General features: G+C 46.2%; 1 protein-coding gene across 4 annotated transcripts in view; it reads right to left on the bottom strand.

Annotated features, from left to right (window-relative positions):
* The window catches only part of LOC126546068 (neuropeptide Y receptor type 6), a 206,243-nt gene that overhangs the window by 22,388 nt on the left and 159,621 nt on the right, over window positions 1–24,234 (bottom strand). Inside the window, exon 3 of one of the 4 annotated variants that reach the window (XM_050194158.3) lies at window positions 21,869–22,555. The exons of the other annotated variants lie outside the window; for them this stretch is intronic. The gene's annotated coding sequence lies outside the window, so the exon portion shown is untranslated. Of the gene's footprint in view, window positions 1–21,868; window positions 22,556–24,234 lie in introns of those variants that run through there. 4 annotated transcript variants of the gene reach the window in all.

The following is a 24,234-nucleotide window of genomic DNA, read 5'->3' as shown; positions in this document are numbered from 1 at the left end:
GGCCACGAGCCTTCGACTACACTCGCCACCATTCTTCCGTACAGACCTGACTCAGTAAGGTAGAAAGATGGGCGAGTTGGAAAGGATGCATACTTAGTAATCAGCGCGAAAGCAACGCAATACAAAGAGTTAGAAGAACACAGGACGAGCGCTGGTTCTTCTAACAGTTCAAACTCTGTGTCTTCGCTACTTTTTGCGCTGATTAATAAGTATAGATCCGACTCATCCGAATGCACATCCATATCTGAAGCTGCCCGCCGTGCCGAGGAATACCGTCAGCTCCCCTTTTCCTTTAGAACTGTCAACCAATGGGAAAAAAATGTCGACGTGACAATGACCACCCGCACTGTAACTATATTCCAGGCTTCCTTGTGTGTCTTTGGGTTCCAGCTGTTCTTGCTGGCCTCTCATCAAAGCTAGCCTTTAAATATCAAGGACCCTAGCGTCTTGTAACGCAGACACCGCCTGTGAACTATGTCGTCGGGCCTCTCACCCCACCTACGGACCAACGGTGTTGTGGTCGTGAAACCGTCCCCGTAAAGCGACTGACGCGATATTGCGACCCTCTGATAACTATGTTCAGCATGAGTCACCAGGTTAGCTCCTTTTTCCAATGGGGGGCGGGGGGCGCGGCGATTAGTGAAGAAGGATGTTGGGCGCTGCAGCTACATCACCATTCTCCCGGGAGGCGCCAGCTCAAGATCTTCTGGGCTGCTATGATAGAAAAACGCTGCCACCGCTTCCTGCTGCTCTCGTGTCGTGTCCTCTGCTCGCTTTAGAGAGCTTTTGATTACAGCTCATAGTTTCATAGTCTTGGTATCTTCACGCTCTGCAGAATGGGAAGCCAAATGTGTTTTTAGATCATATTTAGATTTAGCGTATTTTACAATACATGGACCTGAGAGCATGATGGCCTCATCGAAAAAGCGATTTCAAACATTATTTGGAAAGTGGCCACTGTTGGTGGCACAGTTCAAGGCTACCCAGGACGAACAAGTAGAGACGAACTCAGGAAACAAATCTAAGGCTGAATGGGACCGATCGCAAAGAAATGTAGGAGTTACAGCATTGAGACAAAACAGATTGTTATCTTTTGACCAATTCCCACAAGCACTTGCCACATTGGTTCCTTCGAAAACCCCAACAAGTGTGATCAGATTTGAAATCTCCAACAAGTGTTTTTTCCTTACAGCATGAGTTCACAGCAAAATTCAAACTTCGAGTGTCCTGTGCACCCGCAGGAAAGTATAATGCTACGAAAGAGAAAGGTAAACAACCGAGTAAGGTTACATCCAAGGCAAAAATTTCACTTTCAGAAGACATATGTTTATATGGAATCTTCGCTTTAATGCTAATTAGCGACAAAGAAAGCTGTACCTCCACCTTTAGGCGGAGGGTCCAGTCAGAAAGGTCGGCAATTATTCAACTGGAAAGAATGATGCCCTGAAAACCAGACTTCTTGCAATGCAATAATGTGCGGCGACAATTTCGATTATAAAAACAATAAATCTATTACTGCAGCGTTAATTGGCCGGCAATTCCCATGATTAATTTTGAACGATGCTACGGTTGCTAAAAAATTGACACAGTAACTGTCTTACTTAAAATCTTTTGTTTTAAAATATCGTTCTTTGTATGGTAGTCTTTCAGATATCTTTTTTGTCTTTGTGTGTAGTATATTTTTTGACAAAGGGGATCTAGAATGTTTTAGCAATCGCAGATCCATCTTCATTTTATCTGAGCTCTCAGCGTCATCATTGCTGCCCTCACTTCGACTCTGGTTGACATCGACGGATAGACCTGCAATTTGAGTATCTGGGGACGTCGAGGTCACGGGATCGAATCGCGGCCACGGCGGCCACATTTTGATGGGCGCGAAATGCGAAAACACCCGTGCACTTAGATTTAGGTGCACGTTAAAGAACCCCAGGTGGTCGAAATTTGCGGATTCCTCCACTACGGCGTGCCTCATAATCAGAAAGTGGTTTGGCACGTCAAACCCCATAATTTAAAAAAAAGTATCTGGGGACGTGATATCGGGAGCCACTGCTTCTTTTGATGGCCGTGGACACACAGAAGTTTGTAAAGTTATACTGATAGCTGTCGTTGTGCCGAATATCTGTGCCATCTCGTTACTTAGGATTTGTGATAAGGACTCGCAAAGGTTTCCAGCTAGGCGCTCCATGGCCTTTTCCATTGCCCTTTCGACAGCATCGGCAATATAAAGTGAAACAGATGCGTCCGTTGCCGCCGCCTTACGGGCTGCGACAGCAGCGTATCCCTTTGTTCTAGCCAGAATTTCATCTGTGGCTTCTCTACGGGAATAACACTTTCGTTCAACAATTTCTAGAATATCCATTTCCCGTGCCTTTGTACATCAATTCGAATAATCAGCAGAGTGCGCTTCATTACATAACTGCAGTTTTTCTTCTTGCTTTTGCACTCGCTGGAATTGTGTTTCTCACCAGAAACGCGGCACCCGGGAGCAGACCTACATACTTTCATGGTGTGACCATAACGCCAACACTTCCCCACGGAGCCCATTTACGAGAGGTCTCTTAAAATTCCGTAGCGCCAGGTTGTGTCTTATGCTTTTTCGATGTTAAGGAACGCGGCCAGAAAGAATTGTTTGTGGATAAAGCGTCACGAATGCATGCCTTAGTGCGTACGAAGTGGTCGGTTGTAGAAGGGCCTTCTGTAAAACCCCACTGATGTGGGTGAAGTAATGTGTATGATTCAAGATGTAATAGGCGATGATTAATTTTCTTTTCAAATAACTTGCAGAGCCAGCTTTTTAGTGCTACGGGCCGGGGGACTAAAGACGGATGTTTTCCTTCCTTGAAGATATGTACCACAACAGCTTCGTTCCATGAATCTGGAATGTAGCCTATTACGCAGATGGTGTTGAAAAGGGGCAGTAGCACTACTTGTGTGTCAGGATGAAAATGTTTACTCATTGTGTACATTACTTCATCGGGTCCCGGGGCCGACTTCATACAGGTGTTCAAGGAAGCTTTGAGCTCAGCAGTGCTAAATGGCGGGTTATAAGCGCATTCTTTTCCGCTACCACTTTGTTTTTGAGGAATGCCTCTGAATAATTTACCGAACTAAACACACGCTGGAAATGTTCTCCAAGTGCGTTAGACTGGTCTTCAAGGCTGTCGCCTTGATCATCCACCAGCGGCAATAGGTAAGGTTGCCGACTTGCTAATTTGCGTAGTCTATTCCACACTTTTGCTTCTTGGCTGTAGGAGTTTATACTCGAGATGAATTTTCAGCCCTCTTTTCGGCTTTACATCGCATTCGCCTGCCTCGCGACTTCACATGCTTATAATTCAAAAGTTTTTCTGTGGTTGGCAACTTTCGTAGCAAGCCTCAAGCCTTATTTTCTTTTTTACAAGCCGTCTTACAATCTTCACTCCACTAGCGTACACCCCCCTTTTTAAGGGCCCCATTCGTTCGCGGTATGCACTAGGATGCGGCACTTATTGTAAAATTGTTAACAAAGCTGAGAGCATCGTTGATAATAAAATCGCTAAGAGCATTCCGAGCCATACGCGTTATTTGGTCTGTGTAAAAAAACCATGTTCTTCTGATGTTTTAAGACACATGGGAAAATGATCACTGCCACATGTGTTTTTAATTACGTCCCATTACAGGCAGAGCAGATAGCTTGATCTATTGCAGAGTAACTGTTGTGTGTTATGCTATAAAATGTCGGCTCTTTATTATTCAGTAGGCTCCACTTGAACAGCTCTATCACGCGGCCCTTCGCGTCACGCGGCGGGTCCCCCCAGAGCGGATTGTGTGCGTTGAAGATGGCTCCGGAAGCTGCTTATGGGGGACTGGAAATCTGAGGTGTCGAGTTCGCGAGGGATATATATGGCGCTGATAGTTGCGAGCTTATTAAGTACAATCGCACTAATGGGCGCTGCCTCGAGAGTGGTTTCAAGTATCAACTTCTGGGTAGCAATCAAGTTTACAGTGAAGATTGCAACGCCACCTGCCGAGGCAAGCACGTTTTCGCGATCTTTACAAATGATGACATACGAACTGAGGAAGCTTGTGTTGAATCATTTTAGATGTCTTTCTTGGCTGCAGAGCACTTTAGGGCTCTATTTTGCTAGCAGTTCCTTAATGTCATCAAGGTTACTCAGTAGATTCTCTGTAGATTCCACTGAAGGATCTGCGTCACCATTATAACAAAAATAGAGGAGAAGTGTACTCTGCGTGTCACGATCTTTACCACTTTTGTGTCATGCTTTGCTTTCCCATATCTGTTATTCTCTGCTTTTTTTGCGACACGCTCAACAGATCTGTGCCGCACCTTCGACACCGATGGCGCCGAGGTGCATGGAGTTGTGTCCATTGCCTCCTGGGAGGCCCTGGAGGAGCGCGCTGGGCGCGCAGAGACATGCGCTTTAGGCATCCCCATACGAGGAGAGGCCCTTAGGACAACCGAGCCACTAGGCTGCTGGCCCTTCGAAGGTGGCAGAGCGGCAGATGCCGCTCTGCCACCTCCGTCAAACATGTCAAACAGATGGACTACTTAAGCACATCGGCTTAAGTAGTCCACTGCACTATTGAGAAGCACGTTCGTACTTTGTTGAAACAGATGTTTTCTCTGATTTTCAATGTTATTATTTCTTGTTCCTTTTTCCATGCCGGGCAAGGACGCGAGTATTAAGGGTGCCCACCGTCACAGTTCGCGCAGTGGGTTGCTGTTGTTATAGTCGTCAGCGGGATGTTTTCAATGTTATTATTTCTTGTTCCTTTTTCCATGCCGGGCAAGGACGCGACCTAAATGTCAAAATCAGGTGCTCGATAGGTTTTTCTTTGTCATCACGGCGTATTTTGATTCTTTGTACAGCAATCACATTCTGCTCTTTCCATCCCTCTAGCAATTCTACTACACTAAGGTCGATGAAGTCGTCGTGCCCCCTTGCCACATCGGCTTAAGTAGTCCACTGCACTATTGAGAAGCACGTTCATACTTTGTTGAAACAGATGTCTTCTCTGATTTTCAATGTTATTATTTCTTGTTCCTTTTTCCATGCCGGGCAAGGACGCGAGTATTAAGGGTGCCCGCCGTCACAGTTCGCGCAGTGGGTTGCTGTTGTTATAGTCGTCAGCGGGATGGTCATGGTCACCGCACTTTGCACAGCTGAGCCACCGTCGGCAGCTCAGAGATCGATGGCCATACCTCTGGCACTTGAAACATCTCCGAAAGTTTGGTATGTATGGCCTGACGCGTACTTTGATGTATCCTGTTTGAAGGCACTCGGGAAGTCTGCTCGACCTAAATGTCAAAATCAGGTGCTCGATAGGTTTTTCTTGGTCATCACGGCGTATTTTGATTCTTTGTACAGCAATCACATTGTGCTCTTTCCATTCCTCTAGCAATTTTACTACACTAAGGTCGATGAAGTCGTCGTCTGAAGCTATCCAATGGACAGTGTTCATGGATTCATGTTTCTTGACTGTGATGGGAATGTCTCCGATTTTCTCAAGAGTGGTCAATTTGTCGTGTTGGATTTTGATGCAGATTTCGAAAAGCTGATATCCACTTGCGATTTTTGTTGCTTTGTAGCCTGGGCCAAGCTTTTCTGCAAGGCATTTGGACATAACGAACTGGTAAATTACTCGACCTGGTTTGTCTTGTTCACTGCGCAGCACGTGGAAACGAGGAAAGTTTTCTTTGATTTGGCTCAGCAATTGAAACGTGGCATCGGTGCACCTTCTTTGGAAAGGGTGATGAGGTAGGGGAGGAAAGGAAGTTTCCATTACTTATGTTTTGTTAATCAGCAGCGATGGTGGCCACCCACCAACGAGCCCAACGAGAGGACGCTGCAAGATTTGAGTTACACTCGCAGATGCCAGCTGTACATCACTGCTATAGCTACCCAGTTGAAAAAGACAATAGAAATTTCTGTTGTACGACAGAAGTTAATCACGTTTCTTTAGTTGCGACCGACATTTCTGACGTTACGACAGAAATTCTGAAGTAGCAAAAGAAACGCTCTATTGCGACAACAAGACTTCTGCCGCAATAAGAGCTTTCTATCATGATAGCGATTCTGACGAAGGACAGAAATTCTGACGTCGCAACAGAAACGTTCTGTTGAGACAAGAAGGGTTCTCAAGTCGCAACAACAGCTTTCTTTCGTGACAACGATTCTGACGTTACAGCAGAAATTCTGAAGTCGCAAGAGAAACGTTCCATCGCAACAACAAGAGTTTATGAAGTGGTAACAACTTTCTATCGCGACAGCGATTCTACGTCGTAACAGAAACTCGCTGTCGTGACTACATACTTTCTGTCACGGCGTTAAAAATGTGCCAATTTTTGTCGCAACGACATAAGTTGTAACGTCATGACAGAGGGGCTTTCCTTCGTGCCGCTTTAAAATTGTATGTCAGTTTCGCGTCGGTGGTGTAAACTGTACTTTTCTCTTGCGCGGTATTCAGTCGTGCTTCTCTGAACTCGCCACCGCTGATAGCACCGACACCGGTATTAAAGTCGACGTGGTCGATTGTCATAGTTATCATGACGACGAGGCACCGGCAACGCCGCGGCCTCCGCAAAATCGACCGCTGATCAAAATCATACCATCTGCGGGAATGGATGCGTATCCAATTTGTTTTATTTGGTAAGAGGTGGCACACAGGCCTGTGGACATACATGTGCTGGCACTCTGACACATTAGTTAATTTCCCAGAAATATTGCATAAGCTTTTGCGAAGCGAAAAAGAAGTTTTGGGTTGCTCCACAAAGTTGCGTGAAAAGCTCTCTCGCTCGGGTCTCAGTATTCTGGCACAGCGCTGCCGTGAGAAACCAGTATGCTGTCTAAATGAGCACTCATCAACGTGTGTTTAGGCAGCTATTTTGCACTGAACACACGAATTATATGCGCGCTCAAAAGTGTAAAGAGTGAGAGAGAACTGTCGAAATTAGTAGTAAGAACCCTAACAGCGTCCATGATCAGCGTTGTCTTTTTCTGAATTTCTTATTTAATATGGATATCATAAAGCAAAATCGATGTTCTAGCACTCCACGATGTACTTGTCGATAGTAACAACACTTTTGCTTTCGTAGAGAGGCACCAGTTGACGCGGTGCAGTGAAAGCTCATCTTGGCTCTCAACATACAAATCTAAACATCAACGGAGACAGAGATTCTTACTGTTCACATGGCGAAAATGTACACGCACATTCACGTTAGGCGTGACTGCACGTGACCACACTACGTGACCACACTACGCACTTGAGCAGTCTCTTCTCGAAAGATAGACCTTGTCGAGCAAGGTGGCTCGGCATGTCTGTCTATCATTCGGCTTCTCTATTCATTATGGAGAAGCAGAATGATCGACGCAATAGCGGAAAATAAAGTTAGGCGCGGTGCACATTCCACTTCTGGCCACCGCAGTGAATGGTCACGGAATGTCTCGCTCCCCAGGAGCGGTTACAGCGGCCCTTGGCCGCGGTTCCCGGTCAGCAGAAAAGCCTTCTCCGGAATACCAGATAGTTCTACCACAACTGCCTTCAGGTGCTAGTGTTTTGAACACTATTTCTATCCACGGTGAAGTTAAAGCGCGGCCTTACCTTGTTGAGCACTTCAGAGACGCGCTTTCGAGACTGATGCTGCTGCCGGAAGTGGTGGCCCTTGGGGCTTATCAGATGAATCATGTGTGGGCCGTAACGTTTTCTAACGAGGCGGCAAAAAAGAAGATACTTGACGCTGAAGCATTTCTTGTGAAAGAACATCGATGCGTGGTCATTGACCCGCGCAACCAGGGTGTCAGGCTCAAGCTCTTCCGGCTGCTGCACGGTGTTCCCGATGAAGACGTCCGAACAGCGTTGTCACCATTCGGTAGAGTGACCGAGTGACGAGGGAGAAGTGGAAAGTACAGGGCTGCAACGACAAAGGAACCACGACACGGTCTGTGGTCATGAAACGACAGCGGACGACCTGCCACATCAGCTTCGGGCCGCGGAAGACCTGGCTCTCGTTATTGTCCCGGGCAGAGCACCCCTCTGCCTCCAATACCGTGGCACCGGGCACATTAGACGAGAATGCCGGGTTCCACGCTGTGGGCTGTGTCGTCGCTTCGGCCACGACGAGACCCAGTGCGTGAGAACGTACGCCAACGTTGCTGGTCCAGGCAGAAGCGAAGACACATCGGAGCTCCTTATGGATTACGAAGATGCCCATGGAGGCTGCTAAGGAAGCAGCTGACCTGCTCAGTCTGCATCTCTGGAAATGAAGACTGAAAAGGTGACCTTGAAGGTGAATGATAAGGGCAACGTACCGGATTCTGCGCATCCACCCGCCAAGGTTCAAGTGAAGAAAAGTGGTGTTGAGGCGACGTCTGAGTCTTCAACTATCAAGGCATCTCCAACCACCGCGGTTGACGAGACAGTCAGCCTCTGCGAGAGCATGGACATGACTTCCACGCTAAGAACGCCGGAAAGCGGTTGCGCGACGATGTTGAGGACCACAGCCGAGACACCGACGGTGCGGATACCGAAAGACAGGCACAGAAAACCCAGACAGGCCGACGGTCGACGTTGAAGGTGAAACCCAACCTGCCGCCAGACTGACGGCCGTCACAGGCGCCACCTCCGCCTTAGCGGAGGTAGTGTCCCGGAAAGAACTTCCAACACCCGATCTTTGGTCGGGAATGGGCCTGCGAGGACGTGGGATGGCAGTCGTCGCCTCGAAAGGGAGGGCTTTGTTCCCCGAGCATCACTGCATACCAGAGTCCGTATGCTTCCTAAGAAATATTGTATAGGGGTGTACCATAATTATAACTAAAACAATGGCAGGAACTATTAACCTCACCAGTCCGCTTCGTTTGGCGACAATAAACGTCAGAGGGTTGTCGCAGAGGCGAAGATAGTTTCAGATAAGTCGCATGTTACTAGAAAAAGACATTGATTTGATGGCTGTCCAGGAAACAAAATTGAATCTGAAGACAAACGGCTCGATTGATTGAAATTTGCAGAAATAAGTAGAACGTATGCGTTTACCACGCGAGTGGTACTTCTGGTGGCTGCCTTTTGTTCCTTAGAAACAGTATTGGAATACTAGAGCAACAAGTTACTTCATATGAGGGGGGCGGGCGTTTGCTTATTTGTGATTTTTGTTTTTCTGGACTGCTTTGGCGGGCGGTTTGTGTATATGCCCCTACTAACGCTCGCGAACGTGAACAATTTTTTGTCTATCTGAGATATTTCTTGCGGTGTGAAAGACACGTTCTAATGTTTGGCGACTTTAATTGTGTGTGCCGGCCCATAAATCGACTGAAAAAGCCACTGAGCCAAGATAAAAGTGCAGCACTTCTGCACGAAATTTTGTGTGAATTTGATCTAGAGGACGTTGGGAGTGTTCTTGGTTCTTACAGTGATGTGGCAATATACGCATTTTGAATGAGACAGCCACTCGAGGTTAGACCGCAGCTATGTTACTTTTCACTTAGTTCCACTACTTTCTGACTATGGTGTAGAATGTATCAGTTTCAGTGATGATTGTTTGGTAATTGTTACGATAGGTATGAAAAAGAAAGAGCAGAAATTTAATTGGCACTTATAGAAACTTAACGACAACGTTTTGCAAAATGAAGTCTTTCTTAAAATAATAAAAGTGAAATTAGACACTGTTTTCCTTGAGGATGCAAAAAATGTTGTAGAAGCTATTCAAAACAGAAGCGAAAATAATTGCTTTAGAGTGAGCATGCGTGTCGCGGCAGAAACAAAAGCAAGAAGTAAAGCAACGGCAATGCACGTTAGCATACTTGTTGAACATGGAAAGTGGCGCGGACGGTGCATTTGCAAATGATATCAAAGAACTTAAAGCGAAACTTGAAGTGATTGATGAAGAGAGATAGTGGCGCAGTTTTAAGAGCACGCGCAGAACGTGTATGGTTGGATGAAACGCCCACCAAGCGAGCTTTAAGTGAAGAGAAGAGACACGCTATGACAAAGGAAGTAAAAGAAATCGTTTATCAAGGGCAGGTTACAAATGACGGGGAAAAGATAGAACGTGCTTTCGTTGACTACTATAGCACGCTGCTAAGCAAGAGGACAAGCGATATCTCGCCGTTTAAGAGTGAATATTTACCTCTGATGCCAAAAATTGATGACGAACTTAAGGAAGCTCTTGAGAGGCCGATTTCTGTAACACAAATTGAAAAGGCTATAGATGATCTTAGCGCAAGGAAATCACCTGGACCGTACGGACTTGGGGCAGCCATATATAAAATTTTCAAGGTTGAAGTGGCAGAGGCTCTGCATCGCGTCATAGCCAAGTGTTACCAACAAAAATGGACGCCTCATAATTTCCAACAGACACATGTAGTACTCATACCTAAATCAACAGACCACATCAGACTTCAACGAGTAGAGGCCTACCTGCCAATAAGCTTAGCTAATATTGATTATAAAGTATTTATGAAGGTGCTTGCCCAGCGCCTTCAGAGTGTAGTGAAATCCCTAGTAGGTACACATCAGGCATGCGGTATAAAAGGTAGGACTATATTAACAAATATACATATAGCGCGAAGCATACTTGAATGTTGCGACGCGATGGGATATCATGTAGTTATGCTACAACTAGACTTGGCCAATGCTTTTTACAGGGTGTCACACGAAATCCTTGTTTATGATTCTTGATTACGTGAATATCGGATCAGTCATTTTGGATGGGGTGAAAATGATGTATGATGGTTGTACCACAAACTTAATTATTAACAACAAACTGAGCAGGCGAATTGCAGTAATGTCTAGCATAAAATAAGGCTGTCCAACCTCGGCCTTGCTTTTCGCACTTTATTTAGAACCTTTCTGTTTAAAGTTACTACATAGCCACAATATTCGCGGTTACAAATTTTTTGGTAGAGAAATAAAAGTTTTAGCTTATGCTGACGATGTAGCAGTGTTCTGTCGCGATAAACAGAGCATTGCAGAAGCAGTGAGAGAAGCCCAAGGTATTTGCAGTGCTTCCGGCAGTGCCATGAGTTGGTCAAAATGTCTAGGGTTCTGGCACGCGAATTGGCCAGATGTACCAGACGTGTTTTGCGAAATGCAGTGGAGTGTATTACCCGGCACTTACCTTCGGGTTCCGCTCAGTAACTACCGTGAGCCAGTCGAATGCTTGACGAGCGAGAGAGGTAGAATGAAAGAGCAAACTAACAAATGGGGAGGCCACAACTTTTCGATGTTTGCTAGGGCCAAAGTGGGTAATATCTTTTTAGTGGCTAAAGTGCTCTACGTGCTGCAGGCGCTATGGATGCGCCATCTTCAATTCAAAAAAATACACAGAGTGTTTGCAGCATTTATTTGGGGTTCGGTGTGGGAACGCATGAGCAGAAGTGATTTGTTTCATTCATTGTGCAACGGTGGACTTCGTTTAACACATTTGTTTTTCAAGCAACTTGTGTCGAGATGTGTTTTCTTTCTTGACCAAAGCGATAGGTTTTCCCGGACGGTGATCGAAGTGAGATTGCGCGACGCTTTGCACGATTTTGTTGTATCGTCGCACGCAGTCAAACCGATGGCACTAAAGGGCTATCTGCGTGAAGTTTGCATGGCGATACGGCTTCTAAACGCTCGATTTTGGAGAGACTACTTAATTGCAGTGTGAAGAAAAAAATTATATAAGGATATTGTTGAAGTGTTAGTACTAACACTAGTGTATTGTTCAATGCATTACTTAGGGCCTCAACGAGATGTTTTCAAACGAGTGAAGAATATGCCTGTACTAGCTCACGCAAAATTATTCTTTTTTAAACTGCATACCGGCACACTGCCTTTTAAGCCATGGCTAAGCAGAAGGGCTTGTTTGCCCTATGGTCAGACAACTGTTCCATATGTAACAAGGAAGAAACTGTCGAACATATTTTTCTTGACTGTCATCATGCCCGCTTCCTTTGGGACATGCTGCAAAGAACTCTAAAAAAGGAGCTCCCGATCACTGCGTTCGGAATAAGGTTTTCGCCATGTGCTGAACCGGACGGTGTGCCGGTAGACATGTTAATGCTGTTGTGTATGCAAACCGTGTGGCGACCTCGTATGGCTGTACGCAATGCTGATATTCATGCGAGGTCAGCAATGTATTATTTTGTTGAGAGTGTTATTTATACAAGCGAAGTGATGAAACTGCTAAGTTATCCACCAAATTGGCTTTCAGTGTTGGGTAGTTTGGCTTCGATGAAGCCATTTTAACATGACACGTCAGTCTTACTAACTACTAGACGTTTTAACACTCGTTTTTATTTGACAATATTTGTATGTACTTGCCAATCTGGTAATAAAGAAAAAAAAATAAGGCGTGGTGAAGTGGTAGGATACTGGCTTCGTCATCATCATGTCACAAGTTCGAATCCCCGGCACAGAGATTAATTTTTACTTTTTTGCACTAACAAAATTATATAGCCCTCGGGTACTTGGTATGTTGCGACAAACTCGGGTACGTGGTGTCGCAACACACCAAACGCCTGATGGCGTAGACAACCCTGCGGGTTCCTTTCTTCTGAAACAGTCGAAAAAAAGTACTCAAAACTTGGTAAGACTAACTTTGCCCGTTTCCAAGCAGGCTACTAAGGCGATTTCAGATTGCGAAAACTGCAGCGGGAAGGGTAGTTCATCGACGTACGCAACGAAATTACATAGTACAGGGATCAGGGATCCCGTGAAGCTTGTCGATTGACAAAGCATTTTCTCCCTCTTCTATGCATTTCTGATGTATGAAGTGCACAAAAATAAATTTAATATCATATCATCATAGGCCGTGCAGCGCTAACTCGCGCTTTTATTCACCCGTGTATTTGGTGACTATGTTGACTAGTGTATATACTTCCAGTAAAAAAATTCGTTATCACGCTCTTCTTGAAGCGTCTTTTACGGCACTTATTCAGACACATCATGTCTATTCATCGGCAGCAAAGTCCCTACAATGTGTGCCGGCATCGCTCCAGGCAGATTGGTTTGACATGTAAGTCAGCACCGACAACGGGCTATTAGATTCGTCGGACGGTCCTACCGCTGTCGACCAGATGTAGGAGTCGTCGGACTATCCCACCGCTGCCACCAGTTGTCAGGATTGGGGGCTCAATCCCATCGCTCGAGATCCGTTGCCAAGATTGGAGTCCGGCATGAATTCGAAGGTAGCTGACCCATGCCGTCGTCCAACTTAAACACGCTGAGGACGTTGATGAAGGGAAGAACCGCTTCTCATCGAGAACGAGGAAAATGGGTTTATTTACAGAAATTAAATCAGTGTAACATGACTGCTTAAGAAAAAGAGTGTCAGTCCAACATGACTGCTCAAGAGAAAGTGTGTCAGTCCAACCTGACTGCACGAGAGAAGTGTGTCGAGCCTCCGCCCAACAGCCGTTTTTAAACGCTCGGTCCTTCGGCGATACAAGGCAGCGAATGTTCGTTTCGTCATCGCAAAACTAGCCGCCTCCCGCGACAAGGTGACGCACACACACACGCAAACACACAGGTGCGAAGGACTGGAGCCGACGACAAAGGGGAGTCGTTCCGCAGTATCGTTTACGCCCACACACACGCAAACACACAGGTGCGAAGGACTGGAGCCGACGACAGAGGGGAGTCGTTTCGGGAAGCTCGGAGACATTCTGGGTAGCTCGTTGTCCCGCCGCGGCTTGCTCATGCGTAGCAAAATCAGGTTCGCGCTGGGGACCTCGGGCACAATAGTTCGTCCGTCGAACCCGTTTCGTCACAACGGAGATGGGGCTCGTGGATGGAGGTGGTTTTCAGCACAAAGCCCGCTTCTTCGAACGCAGTCTAGCTGCAGCGACGGAGAGTGGGGGATGCGCGCCTTGTCCCCCAGTCGTAATTGGGTGGCAATTTTTCCTTGCAGCTCGCCATTCTTAACAGGGCGCTTATTTTTGAAGTAAAGAAATAGTATTACGGCAAGGGTAGAATTTAGCAAAATCATGAGCCATTCCCCTCTCTGAAGGTGGATGACCAGATAAGCTGTTTAGCACGCGACAAAGAAGTGACAGAATTTTGAACAAAGGTACGAACACATTTATTGTCCTGATGGGTGTCATCGTGACGATAGGTGCGAGCACGCATTCTCATATCACCTCTGTTATGAAATGTGTAAGCATGTCTATGCCTAGCAACGAGAACTTTGTCCGTCACGTAAGACAATGTATGGCTCATACCACCTTTCAGCAATGGCTCGTACTACCGCAAGGAAGCAAACAAATTATCTACCTGAGACTCATCCACAAATTCCAAGGCACGGAGGAACATATCCTCAAGGCGGTTCCAAGCAAGTTCCTGGGAGACGGCAATTCAGGCCGTGTCCACCCTAAATTCCTACAATAAAAGGGACAACCAATTCGATAACTGTACCGGGCTTTTATAAGAGCAGAGATGGTAGATGCCCTAGGCAACCTGACCAGAAACACTACACCAGGCAATGATCAAATCAGCAATCAGACACTACGTAATCTAGAAGCCACAACAATCGACACCTTGCCAGAATTTATCAATGGTTGCTGAGAAACGGGCAAGTTGCCGGTTATGTGCAAGAGAGAGAAAGAGAGAAAGGAAGAAGTAAAGGCAGGGAGGTTAACCAGACTGAGTCCAGTTTGCTACCCTACACGTGGGGAGGGGAATGGGGAGTGAAAGAGAGAGAGAGAGAACTTAGGTGTAGGATGTCTATAGTCGGGCACTCAAGTTTGTTGCCTTCAGGTAGTGAAAAAGCGCTCGAACTGCTTTCTGGGCTAATGAACTGTGAGGCCAGGCTCCCAAGACCTTCGCTTCCGTAAATGGCCTGTCAACCAGTTTATTCAAGGCACACTGGAGAGTCTCACGTTGATTATCGAAGCGATAACAGTGGCACAGAAGGTGACTGATGGTCTCTTCACACTTGCACTTAGCGCACATTGGTGAATCCACCATTCCAATACGATAGCTGTAGGAGTTGGTAAATGCTACTCCTACCCACAGCCGACACAGCAGTGTTGCGTCACGTCGTGGAAGGTTCGCTGGTAATTTAAGTTTCAGTGATGGGTCGAGGCTGTATAAACGACAATTAGAGTTCTGTGGTGTATGCCAGTAACTTAACGTGATCGTACGAGCGAGACTGCGAAGCTCTCTTGCAGCGTCGACTCTCAATAAAGGTATAAGGATTGTCCGTGAGTCAGACTGGGCACGTCGTGCAGCGTCATCGGCGAGGTGATTACCAACGATGCCACAATGTCCCGGCAGCCATTGAAATAGGATATCATGTCCTCGTTCAGAAACGCAATGGCAGGTTTCGTTGATTTGTGACACCAGCTGTTCAAAATTGCCACGTCGTAAACATCGCAAGCTCTGGAGGGCTGCTTTCGAGTCACAAAATATTGCCCATTTGTTGGGCGGTTTTTTTTCAATGTATTCGACAGCAGCGCGAAGAGCGGCCACTTCGGAACCTGTAGATGTCGTTACGTGTAAAGTCTTAAACTTGATGACGACCGATTGAGATGGTAAAACAACGGCGCCCGTAGAATTTTTCGAGACGGAACCTTGCGTGTAAACATGGATTCGGTTAGCGTATGAACAATGCAAAAGTTCCAATGTGATGTGCTTGAGAGCCGCGGTGGTCAGGCTAGCTTTCTTCACTATTCCTGGAACAGCAAGGTACACAGGAGGCTTTTTCAAGCACCACATAGGGGATGGTGTTCTTGTTGCGGGTGAGTGCCTCAAAGACAAAGAGTGCCAGTTAGCCGCAATTGATCTGGAGAACGCTGCCTTGGGTCTTTTCTCAGGGAAGCGAGCGAGATGGTGGCTATGTGCAAACACGCTGATGTTACCTAGGTGCTTATGATTCCTAAGCCTGAAAACCCATTAGCCATTCAGAACTTGAGGCCGATTCCGCTGGCCTCATGCGCGGGAAAAGTATATGAAGATTTAGTGCTCAACAGACTTTCACCAGAGCTGGAAGGCAACGGGCACTTCCAAAACATGATGTTTGGCTTTAAACCACACCTATCAACACAAATAATTCTCCTTTTGATCAAGGAGCAGGTAATAGATAAGCACAAGCAACAAGAGATCCATCCTAACGTTAGACGTAAAGGGGGCTTTCGGAAACCTCTCACATTAAGCGATACTTGCACACATCAGCCGCTTCAATTGCGGGAAGACAGTTTACAATTACATCAAGGACATCCTATCCGACAGTACGGCAACAGTGGACATTAGAAATCTGAGATCTGTAAGAAAAGGTCAAGCTCCCGGCCAAAGGCACGCCTCACGGCTTGGTAATTTCCACTCTGCTCTTCAACCTGGCATTGAGCGCCCTACCGAACATTCTCGCTGGAGTGGTGGGAATTCAGCATGCCCTGTACCCTGTATGCAGATGACTTAACCATATGGACGCTTGGGGGATTGACGAGAAAACAGCAAGAAGCATTACAGGAGGCCATAGAGAGAACTGAAAGGTATCTGGGTGTTTGTAGAATAACACGAGCTCCTGATTCGGAAAGAAAGAACAAGAGGTCCCCCCCCCCCCCCCCCAAGAGAGAACAGATCGTGAAGTAACACTGAATGGAATCCACATCCGAACCCCCCCCCCCCCCCCCGCCGCCAAGAGGCAACAAATCGTGAAGTAAGTAACACTGAATGGAAGGCTAATACACTTCGTATCCTTGGATTTGTATTCCAGAAGGATGGAGCGGGGCTTGCAGCAGAGCACCGACTTCAAGAAACGATCATGCAGGTTACACATCTGGTGAAGATGGTCACAAATAGAAGACATGGATTAAAAAAATAAGACACCCTAAAACTCATACAAGTATTGGTCATTAGCAGAACCACCTACGGTACAACGTACTTAGACATGAAGAATAGTGAAAGAGACAAGTTGAACATAATGATAAGAAATACATAGAATTAGGAAATAGAACTTCCAGTCACCACGTCAACAGAAATACTGGGAGTACATAATCCCTTGGAAAGATTGCCGGAGGCTCACAAGAAGAACCAAATCTGTAGACTAAAACTTACCACTGCCGTTAGAGCTCTCCTCAGGAGACTTCGATACCCTGTCTAAGAACACAACAGTCCACAACGTGTACCCCCGGCCCTGAGAGCAAAGATATATGTAGCACCCATACCAAGAAACATGCGCCTAGAATACGACAAGCCAGACAGGCCGCCATTGGAATATGAACCTGGCAACGTTTAACGCTAGAACGTTATCTAGTGAGGCGAGTCTGGCAGTGCTATTCGAGGAATTAGAGGGCAGTAAATGGGATATAATAGGGCTCAGTGAAGTTAGGAGGCCAAAAAAAGCATATACAGTGCTAAAAAGGGGGCACGTCCTGTGCTACCGGGGCATAGCGGAGAGATGAGAACTAGAAGTCGGATTCCTGATTAATAAAAATATAGCTGGTAAAATACAGGAATTCTACAGCATTAACGAGAGGGTGGCAGGTCTTCTTGTGAAACTTAATAAGAGGTACAAAATGAAGGTTTTACAGGTCTACGCCCCTATATCCCGTCATGATGACCAGGAAGTCGAAATCTTCTATGAAGACGTGGAATTGGCGATGGGTAGAGTGAAAACAAAATACACTATACGACTTCAATGCCAAGGTAGGCAAGAAGCAGGCTGCAGACAAAGCAGTGGGGGAATATGACATAGGCACTAGGAATACCAGGGGAGAGTTATTAGTAGAGTTTGCGGAACAGAACGATATGCGGATAATGAATACCTTCTTCCGCAAGCGGGATAGCCAAAAGTGGACGTGGAGGAACACGAACGGCGACTCTAGAAATGAAATAGACTTCATACTCTGCGCTAACCCTGGCATGAAACAAAATGTGGACGTGCTCGGCAAGGTGCGCTGCAGTGACCATAGGATGGTAAGAACTCGAATTAGACTAGACCTGAGGAAGGAACGGAAGAAACTGGTACATAAGAAGCCGATCAATGAGTTAGCGGTAAGAGGGAAAATAGAGGAATTCCCGATCAAGCTACAGAACAGGTATTCGGCTTTAACTCAGGAAGAGGACCTTAGTGTTGAAGCAATGAACGACAATCTTGTGGGCATCATTAAGGAGTGTGCAATAGAATTCGTTGGTAACTGCGTTAGACAGGATACCAGTAAGCTATCGCAGGAGACGAAAGATCTCATCAAGAAACGCCAATGTATGAAAGCTTCTAACCCTACAGCTAGAATATAACTGGCAGAACTTTCGAAGTTAATCAACAAGCGTAAGACAGCTGACATAAGGAAGTATAATATGGATAGAATTGAGCATGCTCTCAGGAACGGAGGAAGCCTAAAAGCATTGAAGAAGAAACTAGGAATTGGCAAGAATCAGATGTATGCGTTAAGAGACAAAGCCAGCTATATCATTACTAATATGGATGAGATAGTTCAAGTGGCTGATGAGTTTTATAGAGATTTATACAGCACCAGTGGCACCCACGATGATAATGGAAGAGAGAATAGTCTAGATGAATTCGAAATCCCACAGGTAACGCCGGAAGAAGTAAAGAAAGCCTTGGGAGTTATGCAAAGGTGGAAGGCAGCTGGGGAGGATCAGGTAACAGAAGATTTGTTGAAGGACGGTGGGCAGATTCTTCTAGAGAAACTGGCCACCCTGTATACGCAATGCCTCATGACCTCGAGCGTACCGGAATCTTGGAAAAACGCTAACATAATCCTAATCCATAAGAAAGGGGACGCCAGAGACTTGAAAAATTATAGACAGATCAGTTTACTGTCCGTTGCCTACAATGTATTTACTAAGGTAATTGCAAATAGAATCAGGAACACCTTAGACTTCCGTCAACCAAAGGACCAGGCAGGATTCCGTAAAGGCTACTCAACAATAGACCATATTCACACTATCAATCAGGTAATAGAAAAATGTGCGGAATATAACCAACCTTTATATATAGCTTTTATTGATTACGAGAAAGCGTTTGATTCAGTCGAAACCTCAGCAGTCATGGAGGCATTGCGTAATCAGGGTGTAGACGAGCCGTATGTAAAAATACTGAAAGATATCTATAGCGGCTCCACAGCCACCGTAGTCCTCCATAAAGAAAGCAACAAAATCCCAATAAAGAAAGGCGTCAGGCAGGGAGATACGATCTCTCCGATGCTATTCACAGCGTGTTTACAGGAGGTATTCAGAGACCTGGATTAGGAAGAATTGGGGATAAGAGTTAATGGAGAATACCTTAGTAACTTGCGATTCGCTGATGATATTGCCTTGCTTAGTAACTCAGCGGACCAATTGCAATGCATGCTCACTGACCTGGAGAGGCGAAGCAGAAGAGTGGGTGTAAAAATTAATCTGCTGAAAACTAAAGTAATGATTAACAGTCTTGGAAGAGAACAGCAATTTAGAATAGGTAGCGAGGCACTGGAAGTGGTAAGGGAATACATCTACTTAGGGCAGGTAGTGACGGCGGATCCGGATCATGAGACGGAAATGATCAGAAGAATAAGAATGGGCTGGGGTGCGTTGGGCAGGCATTCTCAGATCATGAACTGCAGGTTGCCATTATCCCTCAAGAGAACAGTGTATAATAGCTGTGTCTTACCAGTACTCACCTAAGGGGCAGAAACCTGGAGGCTTACGAAAAGGGTTCTACATAAATTGAGGACGACGCAACGAGCTATGAAAAAAAGAATGATGGGTGTAACGTTAAGGGATGAGAAAAGAGCAGATTGGGTGAGGGAAGAAATGCGAGTTAATGACATCTTAGTTGAAATCAAGAAAAAGAAATGGGCATGGGCAGGACATGTAATGAGGAGGGAAGATAACCCATGGTCATTAAGGGTTACGGACTGGATTCCAAGGGAAGGGAAGCGTAGCAGGGGGCGGCAGAAAGTTAGGTGGGTTGATGAGATTGAGAAGTTTGCAGGGACGACATGGCCACAATTAGTACATGACCGTGGTTGTTGGAGAAGTATGGGAGAGGCCTTTGCTCTGCAGTGGGCCTAACCAGGCTGATGATGATGATGATGATGATGATGATGATGATGATGATGATGATGATGAGAATACGACAAATAGAGAAGACAAGCAAGAGCCACCGCGCTACAAGAAATGCTGAACAAAGGAAGCAAAACAAGGTGGAAATAAGGTGCACGGACACCGCCACATACAAGACAGGGATTTATGTTTCTTGCGTAAGTAAGAAGCAGAACCCAGAGGTAGCAGCTGCATCAGTAGTTGCTAGGAACATTGAGGTAGCCGAATTGATCGCCATAGCAATGGTCATGCGGACCTGGCGATGGGACGTGCTGGTCATCGTCGTCAGAGATTCGCAGGCAGCCTAGGAATTAACAAGGCCACACTCAACTCGGACACGGATGGACTTCGGGACACGAATCCTTGGTGGGAAACCAAGCGGATCACGCCACCGCCCTAGAAGATGTACGCCGGCAACCCCACAAGGGCACCGTCTACTGTCAGATCAGGACGGAATGATAAAAGAAAATACTATAACATTCTAGAACATTGCAAGAAGAACAAGAAGGAATTTCTGCCACCACACATCAAGCTTAACATAGAAGAAGCCATCATAGTACGCCGACTTCAGACAGCCAATTACCTCCACGGCACTCTACTACACTCGATGTACCACTCAGCATTTACAAGAGACTGCCAATTCTGCAATACACCTCACACCCTTTACCACATGGTCTGCGAATGCAAAAAGGACCCGCGGACAACGCCTATCCAAGAAACAACAAAAAACCAGTGGGAGTCACAGTTAACAAGCCCAAAACCTGAGGACCAACAACGGCTTGTGAACAGGTCCAGGCTATCAGCACACGGCTTCCTCGAATAAGGTGGCCGCCCATCTTCAGGCACCAACAGCTTGGCTTCCAAAATAAAGTTAATTCACTCATCTACCTGAGAGTCTACTGATGTTGAAAATGGTGTCTATTTATAACTAATCTGCTTTTATAACTATAGCTTATAACTTATAACTTATAGCTATAACTATATATTTATAGCTATAGCTTATCCAAGTGATGAGACATATAAGCTTTTGCATAGAATGAAGCGATTTCGTATCAAAGTCGGGAGCTGAGTTTTTGGACACGCAGATTTATTGACGGACGCAAAAAATCCACGGAACCCTAGACATAAACAACTTCGCTGTAGAAGCGCCTGACACATCGCATTGGTGGACAAAACGAAGCGGCTGCTTAACACGAGCTCCTCTTCGTATAAATGGGCTTCGTTGCGCTTGTCTGTGGGACGTACTCGGCACGTATGCAGACAGGCTTGTGCCAAACCATAGGCGAAGAGTTTTCATTTTCTCGGGAGGGGGCAGGGAGACTGAGACTCCACGAGCTCTTCCACGATATCTATATATTTATATATTTTCTGACCACAATAAACACATTTTGTGCGTACGCCCTCTTATAAACTAACACTCGAGGAAATCGTTCTATAGGACTGTTAGCCAGCGTCACCCCCCACAAACCTTGGCGGTTTGCGAGTGGCGGCACTGGTTAACATCTTAGGGTTAGTTCTATTAGCAAAACAATACCCCAGAAGGTGCATGGGAAACGACGCCGCCGTAGCTCAATTCGTAAGTGCATCTTACGCGTAATGCGAAGACGTGGGTTCGTATCCCACCTGCGGCCTGTTGCGTTTTCCTCAACATTCGTTTCCATTAATTTATCATTTCTTTAATTCAATTAATTGGTGCAAGTAATTTCCCTGATGCTGTCCTTCGTGCCTCTGTTTGTTGGTATTATTAATCAAAATCGGGCCCCTCGGTTCCGTTTTTATCGTTCATACACACGCACGTGTGTATATATATATATATATATATATATATATATAGAGAGAGAGAGAGAGAGAGAGTTACGAACTTATTAAAAAGAATCGTCCAAACGGATTACACATTGACAAGCTGCAGACTTGTCAGCAACGATTGCTACACCGCAGGACGAGGCGTTAGCACCGGTAAGGTCTCTTCGGAAGATGGCGTATTGCCAAAGAAAGCTTGTGTGTAGTTTTAAACTGTGTCTTTTGAACACATACCACCTTTGTATTGTATTTATGCAGGGGTTGTTTAACGTCATCAAGGTTGTGGAGCAGACCCCTGACATTTCAGTGTAGTAATTGTGCATCCACGTTGAAGGTGTTTTGTGCTGTGTATTTAAGAGAGAAAACTTAGCTGACAGCGCCCTTTCCGGGCGCCATGACGGGAGATTTGTCTTTTTCGGAGTGGTCGAGAGAATCCCACCGATCCTTGGGCAGTGACTGCGCCGCCTTGATGACAGTTATGTCCATCGCCTCTTCTGGGCGCTGGACACACGCTCTTGCGAGTGACATGTTCGCTTTGGGAGCCTCCCCTCGGTAATGGAGAATCTGGGGTCCAGCAATCCGGAGGTCGATGGGCCGTTCTGCACGGACGGCGAAGCAGCACTGGCTTCTGCCGCCAAGGGTACTGGTGGCACAGCCACATTGAGAGGCATTGTGGGCTGGGACGATGCCGGCGTCTGCTGCGGTGTTGGCCCATTGCACGCCGCATCAGCATACCCTGCGGTTTGGAAAAAAAAGCAAGTTTTCGGGCTTCTTGAAAGGAGATGGTTTGCTTCGTTTTAAATGGGATTATGTGTCTCTCTCTTTTTTCCATCTGGGGCAAGTTCCACAGTATGCCAAGTGTGCACGTCACAGTTGGGGCATTGGAGCGTGCCATTTGAGTTCTCGCATGCGTGTTCGTGTTCACCACATTCGGCACAGGCAGTCGGCTTCTGCTGCGTTGCGAACCGTGGCCATATCTCTGGCACTTGAAACTTAATCGAGGATTTGGGATGTAAGGTTTGAATTGAATTTTGGTGTATCCTGTTTCTAGGGTGTCCGGTAGAAGGCTCGACGCAAAGGTGAGGCTCTTCATGACGTTAAGTTTGAATATCCTTGTTGTCCCGCTTGACCTTTATCCTTTGTATTTGAATCACATTTTGTTCTTTCCAACGCTTCAGGAGCTCTTCCTCCCTCAGGCTCAAGAAAATATCATCAGAGATAACTCCTTTACTTGTGTTCACTGATCGATGCGGGGTCACAATGATTGGCCCATTGCCAAATGCTACGAGCTTCGAGAGTTTATCGTGTAGTTGAATTTCGGGAACCACAAGATGGAGGTCGCACCTGCTCATTTAGCCCTAGTGAAAGCTGAAATAGTTATGACTTTTTCCGGGATCTTGACTATGTATTATGTGGACGTGTGGGGGTGTTTTTTTTCTGCGCTGCCTGAACAGTTGAAAAGTTCCTTCGTTGCGTCCTCACTTGGAAAGAGGACGATCAAGAGTTGCAGGAAACAACGTTTTAACCATACCAAATTCATTTGATTTGTGCTGCTACGCCAGCCGCCCACCTTCGAGCCAGACAAGGGTACCCGAAGGAAACGCTGCTATAACCTAATATAATATACACAAGGTTGGATAGACTACATCAGGTTAATCCTTCCTGCGTGGAAAATCCAAGTGAAAAGAAGTGAGAGGAGAGTAAAGATTGAAAATTATAGATGAAGACGAAGGTTGGAGAGACATACAGAAAATGATATTGTAGGCAGCCCTGCTTAGCATCCGCAAACAAATTGGACTTAGCGAGCGCCTTTATGGCGCTCTGACCACAATGCTAAGTACTTTTCAACGGATCATCGTGATTAGGACAGCACTTTGCCTAATGTGACATTCGCGTACAACTTGTCCCACCACGACATTGCTGGCTTTTGCCCCTTTTTAACTTTGGCCGCCATCGAAAGTTGCGTATTGAGACTCTCCTGCCATCAGCTACACAAGCTACGCTCCTATAGAGTACGCCCGCGATGCTGCTGCGAGGTCGTTCATTTCACAGAATCGTCCCTCAAGGCGTCCCTCTTTGGACGCCTTGCCATCACGTGGGCCTCTTTTCAAAGCTTCTGTCTCGCTGCTGCAGGCCTTACAAGGTTCTCCGCCACCTAACTGAAGTCACCTACAAGGTCGTCCCGGTGTACTGTAGCTCGTCATCTTCCCTACCATCGAGTGATGTCATGCACGTCTCCTCTCTGCAGCACTACAACAGTCCTGCCGTAAGTGCCGAGACAGCGCTCCCACCGGCGGGGTTCATATGTTAGAAGCCATTCCCCACATAGGAGAAGACGCCAGCAAGGCGATGAAGACGATGATCGAAGAAGCGCTCGTGTGGTGGGTGTTCCGCCCGTCTCAGCTGTAGTTTATT

Source organism: Dermacentor andersoni, chromosome 1 (genome assembly GCF_023375885.2).
Source record: "Dermacentor andersoni chromosome 1, qqDerAnde1_hic_scaffold, whole genome shotgun sequence".
Lineage (NCBI taxonomy): Eukaryota > Metazoa > Arthropoda > Arachnida > Ixodida > Ixodidae > Dermacentor > Dermacentor andersoni.
This window is presented reverse-complemented; position numbering and strand designations above follow the sequence as displayed.